At 39.3% G+C, this 27,413-nt stretch overlaps 1 protein-coding gene and 1 non-coding gene across 2 annotated transcripts in view; both read left to right on the top strand.

Moving 5' to 3' along the window:
- GABRG3 (gamma-aminobutyric acid type A receptor subunit gamma3) overlaps window positions 1-27,413 on the top strand; it is a 599,057-nt gene that overhangs the window by 152,155 nt on the left and 419,489 nt on the right. The gene's annotated exons all lie outside the window — the stretch shown is intronic.
- On the top strand, window positions 11,486-11,592 carry LOC125121638 (U6 spliceosomal RNA). The gene has a single exon (XR_007133526.1). It is a non-coding gene; the product is annotated as a U6 spliceosomal RNA (small nuclear RNA).

Genomic DNA, 27,413 nt, shown 5'->3' with positions numbered 1-27,413 from the left:
CTTAAGCAAAGCACAAAAAAAATGGATTTGCTTATTTTTGACATAGTTAAAATTTTATCTTTGCATGGGTCTCCAGTCTCTGTGTTGAGGATCTTGAGCCCCCAGGGGTGTCTGTCCTGGGTTCTCTAGTTCCAGGCCAGCTGATATTCTTGTCTCCCTGCCATATCTGCACACCTCTGTCCATACCCAGGTTTCCAGGACAAACAGAGGCCCAAGACATTCCACCCCTCCAGGAAGTCAGGATTTCCTTCCCGCAAGAGCTTCCATAGGCACAAGTAAGCTACAGGGTGACTAAGCCACTGCTGTGGGCATGAGGCTGGACAGAGCACCGCATCCTCCAGCCACTCCCACACCCAAGGTAGCTCTTCCAGGGACCCCAGACATCTCCCAACCAGAGTTGATTCAACTGGAGCCAATCACAGTTACACTTGATGCCAGGTGAAGCTAAACTTCAGTGGAGCAGAGTGAACATTGGGCACTGAGACCTTGCTGAGGTGAGGGGTGGGTCCTGCAGGCTGAGGTCAGGGAGGGGCTGCGGCCAGATGCCCGGGTCACTTTCCAGCCTCTGTCCGGATTCTTTTTTTTTTTTTTTTTCCTTGAGCTCTGTGGTGCTTATTTATTCACTAAACATGTATTGGTGACCTAGACATTCCAGACCCCTCTTGGGGTGCTGGGAATGTAGCAGTGAGAAAACAATGTCCTTGTGCTCCCAGACATTCTATTCTAAGGTATGGGATGAGACAGTTTTAAAGGAAAACAAGAGTATAATATGACAACTGGTGGTAAAGTCTATGTGGAAAAATATGAATTCTAAGTGTTAAAAGCAGAGAGAGGGAATAAGGAGGCTCTGATGTGTGTATGTGTCTGTGATTGTATTTGTGTGTGCAAGTGTGTTTGTGTGTGTTGAGTGTGTGTGTCTGTGTGTGTGTGTGCATGTGTGTGTGAGCCACTGAAGTGGCTGAGAGATACCTGTGTGACTCTGGAGAAATGGCACTCCAGTTGGAAACAGATTTCTGAGGCAGGGACACTCTGGAGAACAGCCAGAGAACTCGTGTGTGTAGAGGAGAGGAACAGAGGAGTAGGATGGACTTAGAGGAGCCAACCTTGTCATGGGGGCCTCCAGGGCCCTGTGAAGACCTGGAAGAAGAGACAGTGTCTTCCGTCTAGGAGGAGTGATGCTCTGAGGGCAGGAAAGTAGGAGGGCTGCTGACGGAGGGGGTTTTCCTCTGGCCACCTGGGGTGCAGTGTGCTGAGCAGAAAAGCAGATGCTGTTGCCTTCTGCAATACAGGACAAAGCGGAGAGAGGGGGGTGCAAGTGGTTCATGGGAACACAAGGGGAGGGCCCCTGAATTCCACTGGGGAGGAGGGGAAATGAGGTCTTGGAGAGGTCTGAGGAATCAAGGCTGATGAGCAGACTGGAGGGTTTGTGGGGATCTCAGGCTGGTTGATTGTCCTTTCCCCACTTAAGGTCTTGGCATTCTTGTCAAAAATAAATTGATGATATATATGTAGGTTTATTTCTGGGCTCTCTTTTCTGTCCCATTAGTCTGTGTGCCTGTTGTCTATATCTCTGTTTCTGTGTCTCTTCCATTGGTCTTCATACCAATATCGCACTGTTTTTTTATTACTGTTAACATTGTAGTGAGTTTGGATATTAGGAAATGTGAGACCGCCAACTTTGTTCTTTTCTTTACCGATTTTGGCCCTTTGGGTCCCTTGAGATTCCATATGAATTTTGGAATGAGTTTTTCTATTCCTGCGAAAATAACTCACTGAGCTTTTGATACAGCTGCATTGAGTCTGTAGCTCACTCTGAGTAGCGTGGACAATTTTAACAATAGTAAATCTTCCGTTCCATGAGCGTGGCCTGTGTTTCCATTTATTTACATCATCTTTGATTTCTTTCACTGTAGTTGTCATTGTTGAAATCTTTTACCTCTTTGGTTAAGTGATTACTGTTTTGTTATTTTTATTTTTATTTTTTGTCTTTTTGCCATTTTCTAGGGCCGCTTCCTGTGGCATATGGAGGTTCCCAGGCTAGGGGTCGAATCGGAGCTGTAGCCCCCGGCCTACACCAGAGCTACAGCAACGTGGGATCCAAGCCGTCTCTGCAACCTACACCACAGCTCACAGCAACGCTGGATCCTTAACCCACTGAGCAAGGCCAAGGATCAAACCCAGCAACCTCGTGGTTCTTAGTCGGATTCGTTAACCACTGAGCCACGATGGGAACTCCATACTGTTTTGTTATTTTTGATGCTATTTTAAAGTAAACTTGTTTTCTTAATTTCCTTTTCAGATTGTTGATTGTTAATATGTAGAAATGTAACTGAATTTTGTCTCTTGACTTTGCTGAATTCATTTATTAACTTTTTTGGGAAAATCTTTAAGGTTTTCTATGTATAAGATACTATTATCTGCAAGTAGAAATAATTTTACTTTCTTCGCTCCAAGTTGGATGCCTTTTATTTCTTTTTCTTACTTAAGTGTTCTGGCTAGAACTTCAAGTACTATGTTCAATGGAAGTAGTAAAAACAGGCATCCCTGCCTTGTTCCTGATCCTACAGGAAAATTTTTATGTTTTTCACCATTGAATATAATGTTTTCTGTGGACTTTTCATATATGCCTCTTGTTATGCTGAGATAGTTTCCCTCTATTCCTAGTTTTTGAGTGGGATTTTTTCTTTTTTTGTCATGAAAAAGTGTTTAATTTTGTCAAATGCTTTATCTGCACCAATTGAGATGATCATATTCCCCCCACTGCATTATATTAATGTTTACATTGATAAATTTTCTTACCTTGAATCATCCGTGCATTCCAGGAATAAATCTCACTTGGTCGTGATGTATAAACATTTTACTATGCTTCTAATTTGCTTTGATAGTGTTTTTTTGAGGAGTTTTGCACCAGTGTTCGTAAGGGATGTTGGTCTGTAATTTTTTTTCTTATAGTGTCTTTGACTTGGGTGTCAGGATAATGCTGGCCTCAGAGAATGAGTTAGGAGATGTTCCCTCCTCTTTAATTTTTGGAAAATGTTTGAGAAAGATTGGTGTCAGAGCTCCTGTTGTGGCACAGTAGAAATGAATCTGATTAGTATCACTGAGGCCTTCCTTGCTCAGTGGGTCTGGGATCTGGTGTTGCCCTGAGCTGTTGTGTAGGTCACAGACGTGGCTCAGATCCTGCATGGCTGTAGCTGTGTCCAGTAGCTGTTAACTCTGATTTGATCCCTAGCCTGGGAACTTCCTTATGCCACAGGTATGGCTCTAAAAAGCAAAGAAAAAAAAAAAGGAAAGATTGGTGTTAATTTTTTAAATGTTTGCTAAAATTCACCAGTGAAGCTGTCAGGCCCACCCTGTTCTTTATCAGGAGTATTTTTGTTTTTTGTTTTGTTTTGTTTTGTTTTTTTTAAAATACTGATTCAGTCTCTTTACTAGTTTTAAGTCTATTCACGTTCTATTTATTTTTGATGTAGTCTTTGTAGGTTTTGTGTTTCCAGAAAAATTTTCCGTATTATCTACATTATCTAATTTGACGTACAGTTGTTCATAGTATTCTTTATAATCCTTTTTATTTCTTTAGAAAGAGTAATAATGTCCTCATTTTCATTTCTGACTTTAGAAATTTGTCCTTTCAAAGGATCAATTCTTGATTTCAGTGACTTCCTTTTATTGTGCTTCTATTCTCTATTTCATTTATCTCTGCTGTAATCTTTATTTTTACTTTCCTTCTGTTAGCTTTGGTTCCTGTTTGTTCTTTTTTACTTCCACAAGTTGTAAAGTTATTGACTTGAGATCTTTCTTGTTTTTTCATGTGTTTATAGCTGTAAAATTTCTCCTTAACACTGCATTCTATAAGTTTTGGTATATTGTGTTTTTGTTTTCATTTGTTTCTAAGTATTTTCTAACTTTCCTTGTGATTCCTTTCTTGATTCATTGGTTGTTTAAAGTGTGCTGTTTAACTTCCACAGTTGTTAAAATTTTTCAGTTTTCCTTCTGTTACTTTCTAATTTCATCCCATTGTGGTTGGAGATGATACTTTGTATTACTTTTTTCATTTTCAATCTCTTTGTGTGCTTAGATCACAAGTGCTTCATCCCTTATAGACAGCATATAGTTGAAGCATGTGTTTACCCATTCTGTTATTCTCTGTCTTTTGACTGAGTTTAAAGATTTAAAGTAATTAATGATTTAAAAAAAAACCTTACCTCTATCCGTTTTCTCTTTCTTTTCTGTTTGCTTTATAGCTCCTTTCTCTCTCATTTCCTCATTACTATCTTCTTTTGTGCTTTTAGTTGATTTTTTTGGTAGTGAAATGTTGAAATTCATTTTTCATATCTTCTTGTATGTATTCTATAGTTTGTTTCTATATGGTCATCCTGATGATTCATGTAACATCCTAAAGCAACAAGACTAGTTTTTACTTTATATCTGCTTACCTTCAATAACATACAAAAACTCTATTCCTTTACAGGTTTGTTCCCAATTCTTTTAGTTCTTTATGTCACAAAATTACTTCTCTATACATGGTATGCCCCAAAACATAAACTATTTTTTAAATTAAATTTTACTGGAATATAGTTGACTTATGATGTTTTGTTAGTTTCAGGTATACAGCCAAGTGAATCAGTTATACATATGCATATATCCATTTCTTTTCAGATTATTTTCCCATATAGGTTATTACACATTATTGAGTAGATTTCCCTGTGCTTTACAATAGGTTCTTCTTAATCCTCTATTTTATATATAGTAGTGTGTATATGTTAATCCCAATCTCCTATTTTATCCCCCGACACACAAAGTTTCCCCTTTGGTAATCATAATTTTGGTTTCCACATCTTTGATTCTGTTTCTGCTTGGTAAATAAGTTCTTTTGTATCATTTTTATTAGATTTCACAAATTTAGTTATCTCATATGATATTTGTCTTTTTCTGCCTGACTTACTTCACTTAGTATGATAATTTCTAATTCCATCCATGTTACTGCAAATTGAATTATTTCATTCCTTTTTTTGCTAATATTCTCTCTCTCTATTTCTCTCTCTCTATATATATATATTCCATATGCCACATCTTCATTATTCATTCCTTTGTCATTGGACATTTAGGTTGCTTCAATGACTTGTATCTTTTAAATTATGGTTTTCTCCAGGTATATGCCCAGAAGTGGGATATCTGTCTCATATGGTAATTCTATATTTAGTTTTTTAAGGAATCTCCATATGTTCTCCATAGTGGTTGCACCTATTTACATTTATACCAACAGTATAGAAGAGTTCCCTTTTCTCCACATCCTTTCTAGCATTTATTCTTTGTAGACTTTTTTTTTTTTTGTCTTTTGTCTTTTATCTTTTTAGGGCCGCACCTGCAGCATTTGGAGGTTCCCAGGCTAGGGATCTAATCAGAACTACAACTGCTGGCCTATGCCAGAGCCATAGCAACACTGGATTTGAGCTGTGTCTGTGACCTACACCACAGCTCACAGCAATGCTGGCTCCTTAACCCACTGAGCAAGGGCGGGGATCAAAACCCCTGTCCTCATGGATACTAGTGGGGCCCGTTACCACTGAGGCACAATGGGAACTCCCTCTGACTGTTTTTTAATTGTTTTGTTTGTTTGTTTTTTTGATATAATGCTGTATGTGATGTTTGTGTGTTTTGGAGAGTCATTACTTGTTGGTTACTTTGTTTGCAAACAGTTTCTCCCATTTCTGTGGGTTGTCTTTTTGTTTTGTTTTTATAGTTTCCTTTGGTGTGCAAAAGCTTTTAAGTTTAATTAGGTCCCATTTGTTTATTTTTGTTTTTATTGTCATTACTTTAGAAAGTGGGTCAAAAAAGATATTGCTGCAATTTATGTCAAAGAGTGTTCTGCCTATGTTTTCCTCTAAGCTTTTTATGGTATCTGGCCTTAGATTTAGGTCTTTAGTCCATTTTGTATTTATTTTTGTGTATAGTGTGAGAGGATGTTCTAATTTCATTCTTCTACATTTTTAAAAATGTAAAGTTAATATTTTTCAATTTAAAAATTAAAACTTTAAATTATAATTTAAAATTTTAATTTAAAAAATATATTAGTCAAATTATGCAGGAAACAAGTTTTGGAGTTATACATCAAGTGGATAGTGATACTAACTTTTAGACTAATAATTGTTATTTCTTTTCTTTAAACGTATATTAGCCTATGAAATCACATAGAAAACAGAAGTGCAGTTACAAACCATTGTTAGGATAACACTAGCCTCTATAAATGCCCATGCATTTACCTCTACTGAGATGTTTATTTCTCCATACAGCTTCAAGTTACTATGTACTGTCTTTTCATTTCACCTTGTGGAACTCCCTTGGTTGAGAACTGAATGTTTGGATATAATAATGTAGTTGCTCTGGAAATCAGATTCGTCTCTTCCCCAGGGTTTGCTGCTTTTTGTTATTGTTACTAATTATTGTCCATGGTTTGGTTTGGTTTTGATTGCCATAGACTGTCCCTGTGGTGAGGATTAGTTTGATATGTAATACTAAGGTCTTCTCAGGTCTTTTCTGATTCTTTCCCTGAGCATGGTCCTTCACTTTCTCATTTACCCCACTCATACAGCTGTTTTTGAATGTCCTTGTTTTTATCTCTCTTATTTCTTAGGGCTGCACCCACGGCATATGGAGGTTTCCAGGCTAGGGGTTGAAACAGAGCTGTAGCCGCTGGCCTACACCACAGCTCACAGCAACGCCAGATCCTTAACCCACTGAGCGAGGACATCAAACCTGTGTCCTCATGGATGCTAGTCAGATTCATTTCTTATGAGCCATGATGGGAACTCCAGGATGTCCTTGTTTCTAAATGTCTGTCTCCCAAAAGGGGAAAAAAGAAAAATAAAAGTTGGAAAAAAAGGTTGCTGGTCTTTGCAGTCCCCTGAAAGTCTTTCCAGCCAGAGAGAGAGGTACTTTCAACAGTGAGGGGAAGTACAACAACCATGCCTTCCCACCTTTTCCTCTGCACTTCTGTGATCAGAAGCGGCAGTCAGTGATCAGAGCACTAGATCCCCGGTATTTGGAAGACAGGGTCCCTTTTGCCTATCCTGACTCCCACTAGCTATGTGTAGGCTGCTCTAGAAACATGTGTATAGATGCCTGTTATGAGGCTGAGGTAGAGGGTGTGTAGCTGCTCCTGTGCTAAGAGCTAAAACTGACTGGAGTGAATTGAAAGTTATCATCCAAGTCTTTCCTTGAAAGTTGCAAATCATCAGTAGATCTTAGATTTCCAAAATAATTACATCAGACAGATTTTGGCAGTGCAGTTGTTTTCTAGATAGAGAAACAGATTTCTGGTGCTTCCTCATCTACCATTTTTCCAGAATCCTCTTTATTTATTGTATTTTTTATTTGTATTTTCTTAATAACTAATTATATTAAGCATCTTTTAATGTGCTTGTTGGCTGATTATATATATTTTTTGGAAAAATATCTATTTAAATTCTTTGACCATTTTGAAAATTGTGTTGTCTTTTTAATGTTGAGGTGTAAGAGGTTTTTTTTTTTTTAAATATATATCCTGGATAATAGGCACTTATCAAAATCATGATTTTTAAATATCTTCTCTCATTCTGTGTCTTATCTTTTAACTCTCTTGGTAATTGTCCATTGATGCACAAAATTTTTTCATTTTGATAAAGTCAGATTTATGTTTTTCTTTTGTTGTTTGTGCTTTCAATAATAAAGAGAATCTATGTTAGTGAAAATATACTTCTGTATTTTCTTCTTAAAGTTTGATAGCTGTGGATCTTAAATTTAGGATCTTCATCTTGAGTTAATTTTTGTATATGGCGTGAGGTAAAAGTCAAACTTCATTCTTTCACATGTGTGTATCCAGTTGTCCCAGCACCATTTACTGAAGACTGTTCTTTCCCCATTGAGTGGTATTGGCACACTAGTTTAAAATCAATTGATTGTAGATATACAGATTTATTTCTGGACTCTCAGTTCTATTCTATTGATCCATATGTCTGTCCTTATGCCAGTATGATGCTTTTTCATTGACTGTACTTTGTAGTAAGTTTTCAAATGAGGACATGTGAGGCCTCAAAATTTGTTCTTCTTTTACATTATTTTTTTGGCTATTTGGGAGATGCCTTGAAATTCCATGTGTATTTTCTATTTTTGCAAAAAAAGGCCCTTGGGATTTTGGTAAAGATTGTATTGGATCTGTAGATTGGTTTGGATAATATTGGCATCTTAACAGTATTACATGTTTCATTACATGCACATAGGGTTTCTTTTCACTTCTTGTGTCTTCCTTAATTTATTTCAGCAATGTTTTATAATTTTCAGTATAGAAGACTTGCATCTCCCTGGTTAAATTTATTCCTTGGTTAAATTTATTTTGATGCTATTTCAAGTAGAATTCTCTTTTTAATCATCTCTTCAGGATCATATTGCTAGTGCAGAGAAGTACAACTAATTTTTGATAAATTGGTCTTATATCCTACAACAATGCATTTGAAATTATTTATTAGCTCAAACATTGTGTGTGTGTGTTCTATAGAATTTTCCACATATAAGATAAGGTCATCTGTACATAGAGATAGTTTTACTTCCTTCTTTCCAATTTGGATGCCTTTTATTCATTTTTTTTGCTTAATTGCTCTGGCTGAAAGTTCCAGTGCAGTGTTGCTTGAAAGTGGCAAAATTCGGCATCCTTGATCTATTAGTGAGTTTTTGATTTTAGGGAGAAAGCTTTCAGTGTTTTGTCATTGAGTTTGATGTTAGCTGTGGGTTTTTCATATATGCCGTTTATAATTTTGAGGAAATTCTATTTATAGTTTAATGAGTTGTTTTATTATTAAAAACTACATTTTGGCAATTGCCTTTGCTGTGTCAATTGAGATGCTTGTGTAGATTATTTTCTTTATTCTCTTAATCTGGTGTATTACACTAATTTTTGTATGTTGAACTTGCATTGCATTCCTGTGATAAATCTCACTTGATGATGAGAGATAAAACCTTTAATATGCTACTGCACTCATTTTGCTGGTATTTTGTTAAGAATTTTTGCCTGCCTATTCATAAGGGATATTGTTCTGTAGTTTTCTTTTCTTGTGATGTCTTCGTCTGACTTTGTAATGATGACCTTATAGAATGAGTTAGGAAGTATTCCCTCCCCTTTTATTTTTGGAAAAGTTTGAAAAAGATTGATGTTAATATTTTAAAAATTTGGCAGAATTCATGCATGAAACCATCTATTTCTGGCCTTTTCGTTGCTGGAAGGTTTTGATTGTTGATCTACCGTTTTTACTTGTCCTGAGTCTATGCAGATTTTTTCACTTTCTTTGTGAATCAACCCCTTGTATCAGCTCCTGTTAGGTCAAAACCAACAAACACAATTTCCTGGAAATGAGGTCTCTTCTGCTCTCTCCAGCACCAGGTCCCCACAGGGACACATGGGCTATTGTCTTTAAGACTGATGCTGCACTGGGGAGGAGGGTTGGCCTAGATAAATGAAAATGCCACAGCTCTCTCCTGCCCTGTTCCCATGGACCTCCTTCATGGTTAGGTGTTCACTCGGTTACTGCCAACCTTTCACTAGCTTTGAGAATTCTGATAAGGTTGATGCTGGCAGTTTTTTCCAAGTTTTTCTATTTTCTTGGAAAGGATGCTCCAAGGTCTGTACTCTGCCATTTTTGGTGATTCAGTGCTATCAAATACACTTATGATACATAGTGAAGTCTTCTCAAACATCAGTTCTTTTAATCTAGAATTTCAAACATTCTCTTATTTTTTCTGTCTTATATGAATCCCTCCATGGCATTCGTTAACACATGACTTATGTCTGGGTCACACTTCATCCGCTAATACACCAGCCATTTTATTTTCACAACTTGGTCTACGAGCTTTCCATTTCTTTTATTTACAGAAATGGAGACCGTTTACTTTAGGGGCCTCTGTCCCTCAGATTTGAGCCTCGTTAAGGATGTTTTTTGTGTGTGTGAGTTTTCATTATATGTGCAGTGTGACAGAGTGCCTTTCTTTCTCACTTGATTTCTCTAATAAAATTTCGACAAGAGCCTGAGTCACCTTTATACACCTCTCCTGCTTTCCCCTTTCACTTTCTGAGACCTCATCCTGTCTCGACATGCCTTCATTTGGCGGTTGTTCCTAACTTATAGCCACTGTGTAAGGATCCGTAACACACTTTGTGGTTTTTCTTGTTTGCGCCAGAAACCAGTTGGCATTCTAGAGGCTCAGAATAGTGCTTTCCAGTTCACGTGGATTGGTTGTACTCAGTCTCTGAAGATCTAGTGCTGGTGAGAATGGCAGACAGTCCTGCCATGGAAAGAGGGACGTTCTTATCAAACATTTGTTTCCTTTGCCTGCAGGTTGAATGATAGCATTTTTAGAACAGAAGGTGATCTTTGAAATGGTCTATCCAGTGTCTTCCTTGTATAGATTAAGGAAAGCACTCCCAAAGGTCCATCAGCTGGCAGATCCCTCCCCTTCGTAATACACCCCCTGTATTACCACTGTTGTTAATTCTCTCATCTAGAGGGTCCTTCTCCATGGTTTTCCCAAAGTCCTGTCTGGTAGCTAGAATTTCAGATTCCTGTGTGGTGCATTTTATTTTATTTTTCATTTCATTTCATTTCATTTCTTTCTTTTTTGGCCACGCCCATACCATATGGAAGTTCCTGGGCCAGGGATCGAATCTGAGCTGCAGCTGCAGCCTATACCATAGCTGTGGCAATGCCAAATCCTTAACCGCTGCACCACAATAGGAACTCCCTGTGGTGCAATTAAAGGCAACTGAGAAAGTACCTCCTCTCCTAAGGTTTTCTTCATATCTTTCCCTAGTCCTCTCCATTCCTCTAGATCTGTAGCTGTCAATATGAATGAGAGTATATCCTCAGGAGGGGTGGCTTACCCAGTGCATTGGTGTCTGAGGAGAAAAGCTTGGACTGAGGTCTGCAGCAGGAGAGGAAATGACTGTATAAGCAAAGAGGGAACAAACCAAAGGCTCATGCAGCCGGGTTGGAGAGCCAGAGGCAGGAGAGCCAGTGATCAAGTGGGAGGAGCTCAGCCAGGCCCGCTCTGGTCACATCCTGTCTTTGCCCTTTACTGCTGTGTGACCTTGGGCAGACCACCCACATGCACTGCACCTCAGTTTCCCCATCTGTACCATGGGAATAATAAATAATAGGATTAGTGAGAAAATATATGAAGTTCCTAGGATAGTACATTAAGTACCTTGAGTGTTAGCTATGGTTACTTCATAATCGCTGCTCTGGAACCTGTGATGAGCACCGCGGCTCCCGGGTGGGTTTGGGGATTCTTCCTGCCAGGGTGCACGAATCCCAGCCCCATGTGCCTTTCCTTTATCGTTGCTGTTTACTCTACTGTTGGATGTACAGAAAGGTTACATATGCTGATGGCCACGATGTTTCTGTGAGAAGAAATTCCTCTAGAAATTTTACTTTTTAAAATTTTTAAAGATACCAGGTTGGTGCTCATTTTGGCAGCACATAGACTAAAATTGGAATGATACAGAGAAGATTAGCAGGGCCTCTGCATAAGGATGACATGCAAATTCATGAAGTGCTCCATATTTAGGGGAGGATTAGCAGATGCAAACTATTATAAATAGGATGGATAAACATCAAGGTCCTTCTGTAGCGCATAGGGAACTGTATTCAATATCCAGTGATAAACCATAATGGAAAAAAATATTAAAAAGAATATATATATAAATATATATATATAAATATGTAAACACACAGACATATATATATAACTGAGTCACTTTGCTATACAGCAGAAATTAACTCAACATTGTAAATAAACTATACTTCTATAAAATAAATTTAAAAACCCTGAAGATACCAGGTTGGGCAACTTTGGTAACAGTGTTTGGACACTCAATCTAGAAACCCAATTGTCCATATTACAGAGTCTCAAGAAGTCAGGAGTTTGACTTAAAGAGCCACAAGAGGGAACTCCAAATGTTATTGACACTATTGTACCTTCTGAGGTGGAGGTCCCCTCAGTGTATTAATGCACTTGTTAATGTCTTACTTTATGTCGAGGGGGTGGGCATAGAAATGTATTGGCTCAAATTTAGTCATATTGCCCGGTTCCAAAGCCGACTCTGTGGAATCTTGAGCAAGTGGTTAACCTTGTCAACTCTGGGTCTCCTTTAAAATAGGAAGGTGATAATTCCTTCTGCAGTGTTCTGACATCTGCAGTTGGTTTCATGCATGCAAATCACATATCAAAGTTCTTGGCACATAGGAAACACACACAATTAGCATTACTCAGGACAGGCCACAGACCTTTGCTAAGCTGACTGTTTTCATGTGCCCACCCTGGGCTCTGAGCCAGGACTCAGGCACTCCACCCTCCCTTCCCATTTCAGTGGGGTTATCAGTTATTCAGAGATTGCAAGGGTTACTCTTACTTCCCTATTATTTCCCTGTTATTCCTTTGGAAACCAGGACTCAGAAACTGAACACATTTATTCAAAGCAGGTAGGGGGACAGGGATTGCAAATAAGGACTGTCAGACTCCGGAGCTTTTCATAGTACCACATTGCTTTTTTGTTGTTGTTATTGTTGTTTTGTTTTTTGGCTGTTCCTGAGGCATGTGGAAGTTTTACAGGCCAGGGATTGAACCCACACCACAGCAGCGACCCGAGCTGCTGCAATGACACCACCAGGGAGTTCCCACATTGCCTTCTTGAAATGTTGTCTGCCACTGATACTTGCAACTTGCCTCATCTAGCAAGCAGCAATCCTCAGTCTCAACTAAGGAAAATAGATGGTTGCATTGCAGTCTTATTTCCTGAGTTCTAAGAGAAGCCCCTGACCCTGGGGAGAGGATGCCCAGATTCTAGAGACCCAGAGCACATAGGTGGATTGGCCATAGTTCTGCTGCGAGCAGGGAGAGACAGATGCCTTCTTATTTGGTGTGGTGGGGCCTAAGAACATTTCTATCCCTTGTGTTTATTCTACACTTAAAAGGTAATTCGAAAAACATCCACCATGAAAATTATTCTCTAGGAGTTACCGTGGTGGCTCAGTACTTAACGAATCCGACTAGGAACCATCCGGTTGCAGGTTTGATACCTGGCCTTACTCAGTGGGTTAAGGATCTGGCATTGCTGTGAGCTGTGGTGTAGGTCAAGACACAGCTCTGATCCTGAGTTGCTGTGGCTGTGGCGTAAGTTGGCGGCTACAGCTCTGATTAGACTCCTAGTCTAGGAACCTCCACATGTGTGGGATCGGCCCTAGAAAAGGCAAAAAGACGAAAAAAAAATGTTCTCTGATCACCAAAGTATTTTAAATATTTACTGTTGAAATTTGAAAATATATAAAAACACAGAGAAGGAAAAACAAATCCTAAATATCACCACTGACATTTTGGAATATAGTTTTCCAGATATATGCATGATGACAACACATACACACACATATACGTGTACAGTTTGTACTGGAGGTAGTGTTTTTAGTCAGCTTTTCCCACAAACACATCATAAGTACCTGTGTCATTAACTTCTATACCATCTTTTCTTACAGCCATGAGTCAAATTTTTGACCTCCATATGGAACCTTGACAGTCTCAACTGAGAGACAGAGATCTCTGCAAACAAGCAGTGTAATACTGGCTTGTCTGTCATATCAGTGTCTCCAGTTGTAAATTAAAAAAAAAAATGAAGGGTCAGTTAATTCCATAGGGACCAGACTTAGCCTGTCTTTACATCAACATATTGACAGTGTCCAGCTCATGCTTCTTTGTAGCTGGCTGTCAGCAACTCTGTCGAGTGAAGGCCTCAATACACTTGTTTTGGCTAATGTGCCTGGATATAGGTATGGAGCTTTATAGGACAAATATGCAGACACATACACACACCTTTTATTGTTGGTTCTTTTTTTTTTTTTTTGTCTTTTTAGGGCTGCACCCATGGCACATGGAGGTTCCCAGGGTAGGGGTCAAATTGGAGCCGCAGCTGCTGGCCTACACCACAGCCACAGCAACGCAGGATCTGAGCTGCATCTGTGACCTACCCCACAGCTCATGGCAATGCCGGATCCTCAATCCACTGAGCAAGGCCAGGGATTGAACCCACGTCCCCATGGCTGCCATTTGGGTTTGCCAACTGCTGAGCCATGACAGGAACTCCACATACGCCACATACACTTATGTAAATAACGGCAAAGGAGAGTTCTTGAAATCAAGACCTAGCTCATAATCACATCCTCCTTCTCTGCCTCACTGCCTATCACTTTCCTACCTCAGATGGGGGAAATTGAAGCTTTCTCATTCTAAATGATCTTCTTTGGCTAGGCGTCCGTCTCCTTTTAGGCATTTGGTGCTGTACTGTAGTATAGTGGTATCTGACAGTGGAATCCCTTTCTTCTGGAATCACAGGCGTTTGTCTCTTATTACAATTCACAAAACTTCCCCAGAGCTTGTACTAATCATTTGCTAGCACTGAGTGAGGCCAAAGCCAAGGAAGGGAGACAGAGTAACTTGCTCCCCCATCTTTAACTAAATTTGGATGTTTCCCTTGGGAGGCTGTGTTCTGTGGAGTCAGGGTTTGGGAATCTAGCCTCTGTGGAGGGGCCTCTTGGGGCTACCCTGAGGAGAGATCCCAGACTCTTGTATCTGCCCACCCTCTGCCTTCTGGCCAGACCGATGTACTTCCTTAAGGGGAAGCCAGAGAGGGTAGCCCCCACCCCATCCCCACGCTTTCTGCTCTCCAGCTTCTCTGTTCACACCACTCTAGTCTTTGCACATGGATGCGGGCTCAGTGTCTGCCTGTACTCTGAGGCCGAATTCCTCCTGGCAGGAGAATTTCCCAGGGGGCCCACTTCCCCTCCTCTCTGCCCACTGTGGCTCCACTTCCCAACAGTTCAACTTGACCTGGATGATAACAGCAGATGAACAGCCACCATATGGTCAGCCTGGCAGGCTGAAGATTCTTACATTCAGAAATGCACCAATTCATCACGTCCCGTTCCCAGAGAAATATAGACAATCAGCTCACACACAATCATGCCAGATTATTCTTCCACGGACTCACAGTACATGCCATCACACAAAGCAGGGCTCTGGTTTCCATGTATTTCCTCTTCCTATTTGTAATTCAGTTGAACCGATATTCATCACATAAAACTGTGTCAAGGCCCTAGACTCTGTGTTATGGTCAGAGAAAGTCTTGCCCTTCAAGAGCATTTAGTCTGGGTAGTGGCTAAAATGTACATGATAAACCAGATGACATATTATGTCTCTTTTTTTATGTTGTCTTTTGTTTGTTTGTTTGTTTTTTTGCTATTTCTTGGGCCGCTCCCGCGGCATATGGAGGTTCCCAGGCTAGGGGTCGAATCGGAGCTATAGCCATCGGCCTACACCAGAGCCACAGCAATGCGGGATCCGAGCCGCATCTGCAACCTACACCACAGCTCACGGCAACGCCAGATCCTTAACCCACTGAGCAAGGCCAGGGATCGAACCTGCAACCTCATGGTTCTTAGTCGGATTCATTAACCACTGCACCACGATGGGAACTCCTATGTTGTCTTTTTATAGCAAATTTATTGAGGTGTAAGTTACATGCTGTAAAAATGCACACATTTCAGATATTCAGTTTGGTAAGTGTAAAATATGAACCCATACACACACAAATGTATATATCTGTGTATCCACTGCCATAATCAAGATGTAGACTATTTCCATCATTCCAAAAGTTTCCTTTGTATCTCTTTACAGTCAACCCCCATCCCTGGCCATAGGCAATCCTGATCTGCTGTCTCTCTCTTGTGTTTTGGAGGCCAGGAGAAACTGGGTCTTGCAGCCGAGAGATGATGGATTGATTCTTCCCCTGTGCATCTTTGGATCTTTTAAGGCAGAGCTGCAGAGCTGCAGAGCTGCAGAGCTGCAGGCTTAACTGTGTTAAGACAAGAATCTCTGGTCAAGAATAGGCAATTTTAAAGATGATCATACTAGGTAAGGTAAGTCAGACAAAAACAAATATATGACATCACTTATACTTGGCATTTAAAAAAATGAAACAAATGAACTTATTTACAAACGGAAACAGACTCGTAGACATGGAAAACAAAGGTATAGTTACCAAAGAGGACAGGATAGGAGGGGGAGGGTTTGGGATAGGCAGAGGCACACTTTTGAATGTGGAATAGATGGTCAATGGAGACCTGCCCTATAGCACAGGGAACTCTATGCGATATTCTGTGATAACCTATATGGAAATGGGTATGTGTATGTGTATAACTGAATCATTTTGCTGGACAGCAGAAATTAACACAACACTGTAAATCAACCATACTTCAACAAAATTAATTTTTCAAAACGAATAGGCAATTTTAGACAAAGCATGGAATTAGAAATTGCGTTTACATGCCAGCACAAGTTCTGGGCATGTATTTTGTTTGTATGTTTTCTGAGATGGACAAATAACCATGAGATACTAATCTCTCTTTGTACGCTTATTTTTCAAATCGGGAACCACTTTCTAAATAATAAATACATTGAAATTCAGGCAGGAAAGAGACAAGGTTTAAATTCTGCTCATCTCCCTTTTGCGTTGATTTTTGTTTCTCTATTGCTAAATTGTGTCTTTCTCTACATTAACATGTTCTTGAACCACAGGCTGATGTATTTTTTGCCTCAGTCCCATCTAATAGGTTCTGACCCCAGGCAGGTGCTTACAGACTCTGTCCACTGCCTGGAACATAGAAATGTGAGTGATGCAGGAGGCTGTGGGGGGAAAGCCTGGGATGAGTGGGACTAAGTGCTTTGAAACCAGGGGTATGGGCTAGTGGAGACCTCGGGGTACATAGAGGCATAGGACCTCTTTACCCTGGGGCACAGCCACATAGGTGGAAAGGGTTAGGAAGAAATAGACACAACTCTCTGCATTCACAGTTTTCCCAAGGCCTAGACTTTTTTTTTTTTTCCAGGTAGTTTTAGGCAGACTGCCCAGGGAGCTTAGAACAAGGGATAACACAGCAGTTAGCTCTAGTGCCACCATGTATATCATATCCAAAATGCCATGGATATACCCAGAACTCACACTTCATACAGTGAAGCAGGCAAATCCCAACTTAATGAGAAGAGAAAAAGAAGAGATGCCAACACCAAGATAAGTAAGAATATAGTATGCAGAAGAAACACTCAAACAACTATATTTGAACGTGGGCGGGGTAATAGGACTGAAATGGAAAAAGTTCTCTGAGTTCTCTGCACGTCCCTCAGAGTGATAACTTGTCAGTACCAGTAGCCTGTAGATGATGCTAAGTTATTGCATTAGTTTGCTAGGGCTGCCCTAAAAGACTACCACAGACTGGGTTCATTTCCTTACACTTCTGGAGGCTAGAAGGCCAAGGTGTGCACAGGGTTGGTTTCTCCCAAGGTGTCTCTCCTTGGCTTGTAGAAGGCCGTCTTCTCCCTGGGTCCTCATGTGGTCCTTCTGTGTAGGGTTTTGTCTGACTTTTTCTTAGAAGGATACCAGTCAAAATGGACTAGGGCAAACTGTAATGACCTTGTTTTTTTTATTTTTATGGCTGCACCAGGGGCATATGGAAGTTCCTGGACTAGGGGTCAAATCAGAGCTACAGCTACAGTTTACACCACAGCCGCAGCAACACCAGATCTGAGCCATGTATCTGTGACCTACACCACAATGCCAGATACTTAACCCACTGAGTGAAGCCAGAGATTGAACCTGTATCTTAATAAATGGACACTATGTTGGGTTCTTAACCTGCCATGCCACAACAGGAACTCCTTTTAAATAACTTAATTACATCTTTAAAGACTATCTCCAAATACAGTCGCATTCTGAGGTACTGGGGGTTAGGACTTCAACACAGGAATTTTAGGTGGGACATAATTTAGCCCATTACAGTTACATATGCATATTGTAATATCTAGAGTAAACAGAGAAAACTATACAGATAATATGCAAAAAAAACTCTGCTATAAATAAGATAAGCAGGCATGCTTAAAAATGCTCAAGGGCCCCTAAAGAGATAAGAAAAGAGAAACAGAGGACAAATAAAAACCCCAAAAAAAATCCCCCAAAACAGCAATTTAGGAATAAAACAAAGTATATCACTCTTGACCCTATAGTAATTGAAGGGATAATAAGATAATATTATAATCAATTTTAAACTTACAAATTCAACATTATTTTATAAATTAGAATAAATGAACCATTAGAAATTTTACCAATCATCAAAACAAAACCATGATGAAAGAGGAAATTTGTATATTCTTTATAACCATTAAATTTATTAGTAATTAAAGACTCCCTTCAAAGAAATCTTGAGTTCCATATAGTTTTACTGGAAAATTTCATCAAACAGTTAAAGGAGAATTAATAGCATTTTTATACTGTCTCTTCCAGAAAATAGAGGAGGAGGAAACATCCTTCAACCCTTTTTATGAAGCTAGTGTTATCTGATAGCAAAACTGATAAAGGCAGTACCAAAAGGAAAAATACATGTTAGATTCTTTGATGAACTTACATGCAAAGATCCTCAACAAATATTATAAAATAGAATCCAGCAAACTATAAAAGAGTTAAACAAAATGACCAAGTGGGATTTAATATCAGGTGTAGAAGACTGATTCAACTTACTTTTGAATCAGTTAGTGCAACCCACTAAATCAGTGGACTAAAGAAAAAAATCATCTTATCATTTGATACAGAAAATGTATTTGATAAAACCTAATACTTATTTATATAAAAATTCTCAGCAAACTAGGAATAAAGGGAAACGTCTTCAAATTAATATAAGAAGCATCTAAAATATTGGCACAGGAGTTCCCACTGTGGTGCAGTGGGTTAAGAATCCGACTATAGGGACTCAGTTCTCTGTGGAGGTGTGGGTTCAAGCCCTAGCCTGTCACAGTGGGTTAAATGATCTGGTGTTGCTACAGTCTAGGTCACAGCTGTAGTATGGATCACAGACAGCTGTGATTAAGTGGCGTAGATTAAGTCCCTGACCTAGGTACTTTCATATGCCATGGGTGTAGCCATAAATAAAAAATAAATAAATTGTTAAAAAATAAAATAAAATGGGAGGGAGTGGGATGGACTGGAAGTTTGGGGTTAGTGGATGCAAACATTGGACTTGGAGTGGATAAGCAATGAGTTCCTGCTGTACAGCACAGGAAGCTATATCTAGTCATTTTTGATGGAACATGATGGAGGATCATGTGGGAAAAAGAATGTGAGTGTGTGTGTATGTGTGTATGTGTGTGTGTGTGTGTGTATATATACTGGGTCAGTTTACTGTATAGCAGACACTGAGAGAAAAATGCAAATCAACTATAATAGAAAAAATAAAAACCTGAAAAAAATGACAGGCGTTTCCATTGTGGCTCAGCAGAAATGAATCTGGCCAGAAACCGTGAGGATGCAGGGTTGATCCCTGGCCTCACTCAGTGGGTTAAGGATCTGGCATTGCCATGAGCTGTGGTGTAGGTTGCTGACACAGCTCAGATCCAGCGTTTCTGTGGCTGTGGTGTAGGCCGGCAGCTATAGCTCTGATTCAAACCCTAGCTGGGAACCTCCATATGCCACGGGTGCAGCCCTAAAGACCAAAATAAATAAATAAATAAATAAATAAATAAATAAATAAATTTTAAAATGACAGTGCAAACGCCTGAGAAATAAGTAAATAAATAAATAAATAAATAAATAAATAAATAAATAAAACCTACAGCCAACATTAGACGTAGTGATGAAAGACTGAAATCAGAATCAAGGCAAGGATGTATGCTTTCACAGATCTCATTCAACATAGTACTGGAGGTTTAAGCCACTGCAGTATGGCAAGAAGAAATAAAAGGCATACAGATTGGAAAGAGAAAAAAAAAAAGGAAAATATCTGCAAAGTCTGTCAATTTGCAGATAACCCGATTATCTATTGTTTTTCATAAGAAATCTACAGAATTCACCTGGAACTAATGAATTCAGCAAGGTCTTAGGATAAAAGATCATCACACAAATTTAGTCACACTTGTGTATAATAACAAAGACATATGGAAGTCAAAATTAAAAAGACAATAGCATTCATAATTGCTCCAAAAACTGAAATGCTTAAGTATATATCTAACAAAACATGTATGTGCTGAAAATTATAAGATGCTGATGAAAGAAATCAGAGAAATCCTAAGTAAATAAATATTTTGTTCCTGCATTGGAAGACTCAACAAAATAAAGATGATATTCTTCTCCTACTTGATATGTTTAATGCAATTCCTATTAGAAAACTATCAAAACTTTTGGTGAATATAGACAATGAAAGCTTATTTAAAATTTATATGTATCAGTATAGCACCTAGAGTAGCTAAAACAATTTTGAAAAAGAAGAATAAAGTTGGAGGAATGAGTCTACCTGATTTCAGGACTTTTTAACATAGCTACGTTAATAAAGTGTTGTCTGGCAGAGGAATAGACAGATAATTTAGTGAAACAATGTGGATAATCCAGAAATAGCCACACACAATTATGTTCAACTGACTTTTGACAGAATTGAGCATCTATAGGCAAACAGACAAAATGCCCATAAAATTTAAACATTAGCTTCACACTTTATGTGAAAAAAGTAACGCCAAATAAAATGTAAAACTATAAGCTTTTATTTTTAAAATAGAAAAATCCTTAGGATCTAGGGCTAGTCAAAATAATGTTTAGACTTGACCTAGATTCATAAAAAGAAAAAGTGATAAGCTGACCTCATTAAAATTAAGACACTGCCAAAGACCTTCCAAGAGAATGAAATGACAGGTTATAGACTGAGAGAAAATATTTGCAAACCACATACCCAACAAAAGACTAGGATCTTGAATTTTAAAGGAATCTCAGAACTTAACTGTAAAAAACTAACCAACCGAGCCAATTAGAATATAGGAAAACATGAAGAGCTATTTCACCAGAGAAAAGAGATGACAAATAAAAGATGTTTAGCATCATTATTAGTCATTAGGAAATACAAATTAAAACCACAAAAAGATATCACTCTTGACCTATCAGAAGGACTGAAACAAAAGAATAGTATTAATGCTAAATGCTGGCACTTGGAACCAGAATGTGGAGAATTCAGATCACTTATATGTTGATGGTAAGAATGTAAAATGGGTCAGTCAGGAAGATAGTTTGGCAGTTTCTTACGAAAGTCAGCATGTGTTTATAATCTAACCTGTTATATACTTGGGCATTTGTCCCTAAGGAATGAAAACTTACACAAGGAGCTGTACAAACCTGTTCATAGCAGATTTATGTGTAATTCCAAATCTGAAAATAGCCAGATCTTTTTCAGTTGATTAGAATGATTACACAACCTGTGCTGCAGTCTACCATGGAATACTACTCAGCTATGAAAAGTAATGAACTGTTGACACACCAAATGATTTGGATGTTTCTCAAGGGAATTGGGTGAAATGAAAGAAACCTACTCAAAAGGTTGTATACTGAGTGATTTCATTTATATAACATTGAAATGAGAAAAGTATATCAACAGAGACTAGCTTAGTGGTTGCCAGCTGTTGGGGGATGAGTGGGGAGGCAAACAAAAGATAATCATGGATATAAAAGAGTTTCATAGGGATTCTTATAATGGAACACCTCTGTGATGGAGGTGATGTGAATCTACACATGATTCAATAGCATAAAAATAAGTTCCCACACATTTACACAATTAATACAAGCAAACTGGTGAGTTCTGAATAAAGTCAATGAATCCTAGCATATATCCAGACAAAACTGTGATTCCAAAAGATACATGCAATCCAGTGTTCATTGCATCACTATTCACAATAGCCAAGACATGGAAACAACTTAAATATCCATCAATAGATGAATGGAATAAGATGATGTGGTACAGGTACACAATGGAATACTACTCATCCATAAAAAAGAATGAAATAATGCCATCTGCAGCAAAATGGATGCAACTAGAGATTCTCATACTAAGTGAAGTAAGTCAGAAAGAGGAGAAATAGGAGTTCCCATCGTGGCGCAGTGGTTAACGAATCCGACTAGGAACCAAGAGGTTGCGGGTTCGGTCCCTGCCCTTGCTCAGTGGGTTGACGATCCGGTGTTGCCGTGAGCTGTGGTGTAGGTTGCAGATGCGGCTCGGATCTCACATTGCTGTAGCTCTGGCGTAGGCCGGAGGCTACAGCTCCAATCAGACCCCTAGCCTGGGAATCTCCATATGCTGCGGGAGTGGCCCAAGAAATAGCAAAAAGACAAAAAAAAAAAAAAGAAGAAAGAAGAAAGAGGAGAAATACCATATAATATCCTTAAATGTGGAATTTAAAATATGGCCCAAATGAACCTATCTACAAAACAGAAACAGATTCATAGATACAGAGAATAGTTGCCAAGTGGGGAAGGGGAGAGAGTGGGATGGACTGGGAGTTTGGGGTTAGTAGGTGTAAACAATTACATTTAGAATGGATGGGCAATGAGGTTCTACTGTATAGCACAGGGAACTATATCCAATTGCTTGGGATAGACCATGATGGAAGATAATATGAAAAAAGAAATGTGGCACAACGTTGTAATCAACTATACTTTAATAAAATTTTTAAAAAGTTGATGAATACTGATTGTGAATTTGTATTATAATTTTGCAAAATGTTACCATTGGGAAAAACCAGATAAAGAATACACGGGTACTATCTGCCTTATTTCCTAAGACGGAATGTGAACCTGTGATGATCTTAAAAAGAAAGTCAAAATGCCCATCGAAGAGCATGTTTTTTGTATTACGCATATGGATGCATTAAGAAAGACTTGGACATAGTTGTATACAGTGAAGACTTCGGGGTGTTCATGACTTTAAGTGTGGGGGAGGCTTTTCACAGCGGGCATGGCTGAGTGTGTAATTCTAGTACTCACACAACTTAGAGGCAGAGAGGCCACTAAATGTGAACAAGGCCTTCTGGTGTCAGAGGTCTTCAGAAGTGTCCTGGTCTCTGCTTAGCAAGGGCCACTTGTCCAATTAAACATGTTGTCTGCTGTCCATCCATATTAGAAGCTCATGGAGCCAGTTAATTCATTTTAATCTTAAAAATATAAAACCCTAGTGTTTCCATTGTGGCACAGTGGGTTAAGGATCTAGCATTGTTTCTGCAGTGGCATGGGTTCAATCCTTGGCCCAGTGCGGGGGGTTAAGGATCTGGCGTTGCCACATCTGCGGCCATAGGTTGCGGCCATAGGTTGCAGCCATAGCTTGGTTTCATCCATGACCCTGGGAACTTCCATATGCCTCGGGTGTGGCAGAAAAAGAAAAAAAAGGAGATCTTCAAAACTGCCTTTTGGTATGAGAGTCTCTAGTTCCATCCATGTTGCTGCAAGATGGCATTGTTTTGTTCTTTTTTATGGATGAGTAATATTCCATTTTGTATATATACCACATCTTCTTAATCCATTCATCTGTTGATGGAGCATGATGGAGGAAATATGAGAAAAAGAATATATATATATATATATATGACACTGGGTCACTTTGCTCTGTAGTAGAAAATTGCCAAGACATTGTAAACCAACTATAATGGAAAAAGTAGAAATCATCTAAAAAGAAAAACAAAAAAACTGCCTTTTCCCACACAGTTTCTGAAACGAAAGACTCTGGCTGTTGTTATGACTTTGCCTCTTTATTCTTAGAGACCTGGTTATTTAGGGATTTGAGGATAACTGATCAGAATTTCCACGGAGGAGTTAGAAACTCAAACTTGGCTTTGAAAAAATGATCGGGAGGCATATTCCCTCCCTGGGTAGGTGTTCAGATAAATGGCCTGGCTCCATAATAATAATAATAAGTAATACAGGCTTTCTAGGAGAGAGAGATTTCACATGGTGGGGGGCATTCTTATTCAGTCTTTCTGGTCAATTTATGAAATCTCTGGCTGAAGACAATTTTATGTTCATATACCCATGAACAAGTTGCTTTCTGTACTGTGTGCCTCAGGGATGTGATGCTCTGAATTAAATTACAGAATTGCCCCCACACTAACGAGCTCACTTCTCCCAGTGAAAGTGCCAACAGGGAATATGTTTCAGTACTTGAATTTAGTATGTGTGTTTGCTAATATCTGATTTGTCAACATAAATATGTGATCTGGATGCATGTTTGTATTTTTTTCTTCTACAGCCCTCCCAAGGGTATCACCTATATTAAAATTTAATCACGTGTTGAACATTGAAAATCCCAGGAAAAACAGATAAAACTTCTATTGACAGAAATGATACAGCAGGATTTCCAGCTTGCATTTCCTTTCATGGTTTTTGTTTTTGTCTGAGGCATATGGAAGTTTCCAGGCTAGGAGTCGAATTGGAGCTGTAGCTGCTGACCTACAGCACAGCCACAGCAACATGGCATCCGAGCTAGGTCTGCAACCTACACCACAGCTCACGGCAGTACCCACTGAGCAAGGCTAGGGATCAAACCTGCATCCTCATGGATACTAGTCAGACTTGTTTCCGCTGAGCCACAACAGGAACTCCTCCTTTCATGGTTTTCGGATTATTATTCCTTAAAAAGTTAAAAAAAAAATTGTGCCAAACTCTCAGATTTGTGAATTACAAAATAAGTATTAGTCATTGTATAAGAAAAACACTTCCCACTCCCATGTTTCTCCTTTGCTTTCCCATGCCTGCCTCACTCACATCATTTCTGACACCAGCTGTGGGTTTTTTTCCCTGCAACCAGCAATTCTGTGACACTTAGCTGAGTGTGCTACAGTTGAACTGAATCCTGACTCTTTCTACCTGGAGGTAGCTTAAGCTCCTTGGGGTAAGGGCTCAGTCACACAAGGCAGTTCCCTCTTTAGATGCCAGTTGTAATTCACCTGTATTTCTGATGAATCAGCTGTAAATCAGGCTTTCCATGACTACTTCCTTGGGTTAGATAATTTGCTAAGTTGGCTCACAGAACTCAGGGAAACATTCATGTTTACTGGTGCATTATGCAATAAAGACTGCCATCAAGAATACACAGATGTGCGTACATGTATAACAAGAACTTTGCTGTATAGCAGAAATTATCACAACATTGTAAATCAACTATACCTCAATAAAACTTTAAAAAATGAAAAAAAAAATGCATTAACAGCCAGATGAAGAGGTAGACAGGGTGAGCTCTGGGAGGGTCCCGAGCATAGGTGCTTCTGTCCCTGTGGTATTGGAATGTACTGCCCCTTCTGGTACAGGGATGTGTTCCCCAGCCTGGAAGCTCTCCTAGCCCTGTACTAGTGGGATTTTTATGGAGGCTTCATCATATAAACATAATTAATGCTTAGCTCCATTTCCTCCCTCTTTCCCCTTCCTGGAGGTTTGAAGGAGGGATATTGCCTGGAAAAGTGTGCCTGGAAAGTCATGGCTTCATCTTTCTGGTGACTGGCCGCCATCCTGAATCTGTCAGGTCACCTCATTAGTACAATAGATGCTCCTGTCACCCAGGAAATTCCAAGGGATTGAGGAGCTCTCAGTCAGGATGTTGAGCCAGAGATCAAATATTAGAACAAAAGATATTCCTAGTGCTCTTGTCACTTAGGAAATTGCAAGGGTTTTAAGAGCTCTGTTCTAGGAACCGAGCACAGAGACCAATATTATATTTTTTTCTATTCTTTTATAGTCGTAGTCATAATCTTTCTCACCTCGAAATGCATGTAGAAGATTTAACAGGTGTTTATGTGTGTGTGTGTGATCTTTCTTATCGTATAGTGATACTCTCAGTGACATTCCACAGTCTGTCTCAGGAAGATCCAGGCCTGCCGGGGTCCTTGCCTCCTCTCTGGTCCATCAGTCTACACCCACACTTGTCTGCACTGAAAAGCCTTTCCTTGGAACTGACTCCTCTTTCCTTCACATTATCTCCGTTTAATGCTTAAAAGTCAACCGCCTGGCTGTCAAAGCCTCAAGTCAAAGACTTCCGCTCAGGCGTAGTTAACGTGGGAGTCCTGAATTCCCCAGGGGGGCTCACAGCCAGGCTCACTCAGATAAGACAGAGGTGCTCTGCAGGGAAGGGAGTTGGGAGCAACAGGACCAGTATTTATAAATAGCAAGCAAGGTATGAGCAGGCAGCCCAGAGAAGAGAAAGGTAAAAGGAGTGGCTTCCCCTTTAAATCTTTCTTTAATTTGCTTTAGAAATTACAGCAGTTTTACATATCTATTGTAACAGGCATACGGTACAACACTGTTAAAACAGCTAACGCCCCTTTCTATTTTCTCTTCCTTCCCACCTGCCTGAGGTGACCATTGTCAATAGCTTGGGGTATATCTGCCCACAGCTTTCTCCTGGCGCTTATGAATGCATTCAAATATAGAATATATGCCTTTTAAATGATGCCTTTTAAATGATCATTTGACATAGCTGCTTTTCATGGTTAGGGCTTTCTTTAATGGTTAGGGAGGAAATAAATAAGCACTTGCTTTTAATGAACAAAAGGCTAGCTCAGCCAGAACTCTATGGAACTGTGCAGTTCAATATGTGTAAATTACTCATTGAGACAGTTTCATGGCAGTGTATGTGGTCACAGAGAATGACTATCCTTTGCCTTATAGTGTTTGGGAAAGGGAAACAACCTTGCTCCTAATGAAACATGAAGGCACATGGAAAATGACCCTCGTAAGCTCCCACTTGTAGAATGTTCAGCTGTTCGTTCTGCTTCGAAATAATGATTTCAGTAATTTTTTCTATGATATCTTGTTTTCTAGCTTTTTGTCCATGGCACTTGACTAAATCAAATGTATAAACAAGGATAGACTAATTCAGACTGGTCAAGTGTTCTTGCTTTCTGGAGGCTTTTGTAGGTTCACAAACATGGCCCGATAATAGCCAAGATGTACTGGTTTTTGAGTTATGAATGTGGGTGCTATTCACTCAGCCTTAGTGAGATGTGAATTTTGAGAGTATTTTAAAGTTTGACGACTGCGTCTTTTTCTATAGTTTTGTTTATGGGTTGTGTTAATCCTTTTCTGTCACTCATTCAATCACTGAGGAAACACTGAGAGCTACCTGTATGGTTGTTATGTGTTTGTTATACAGACACCAGTTAGGCACGATTTATCTTTCCTGTGAGATGTTAAACTGGTCTCAGTGGGAATCTTGTTATAGCTTTTTCCTCATAACAGGGTTAGTCTGCTTGGGTAGGAACAAAATCCCAGGAGTTCTCCATCTCCTCAGTTGAATAGGAGATAGAAAATGCAGTACACAGAAATATAAGTAACCAGAATCATAGAGTATAGAAACAGTCATTGTAACAAATTGCAGTATTTCCTGTCATTGTTATCTGTGTGTAACTCCAAATTTTAATTTTTTTTTTTGCTTTTTTTTAGGGCCGCACCCGCGGAATATGGTGATTCCCAGGCTAAGAGATTTCCAGGCTAAGCTGGCAGC

This window comes from Phacochoerus africanus, chromosome 2 (assembly GCF_016906955.1).
Source record: "Phacochoerus africanus isolate WHEZ1 chromosome 2, ROS_Pafr_v1, whole genome shotgun sequence".
Lineage (NCBI taxonomy): Eukaryota > Metazoa > Chordata > Mammalia > Artiodactyla > Suidae > Phacochoerus > Phacochoerus africanus.
The sequence above is the reverse complement of the archived record's forward strand: the minus strand, read 5'-3'. Positions and strand labels throughout refer to the sequence as shown.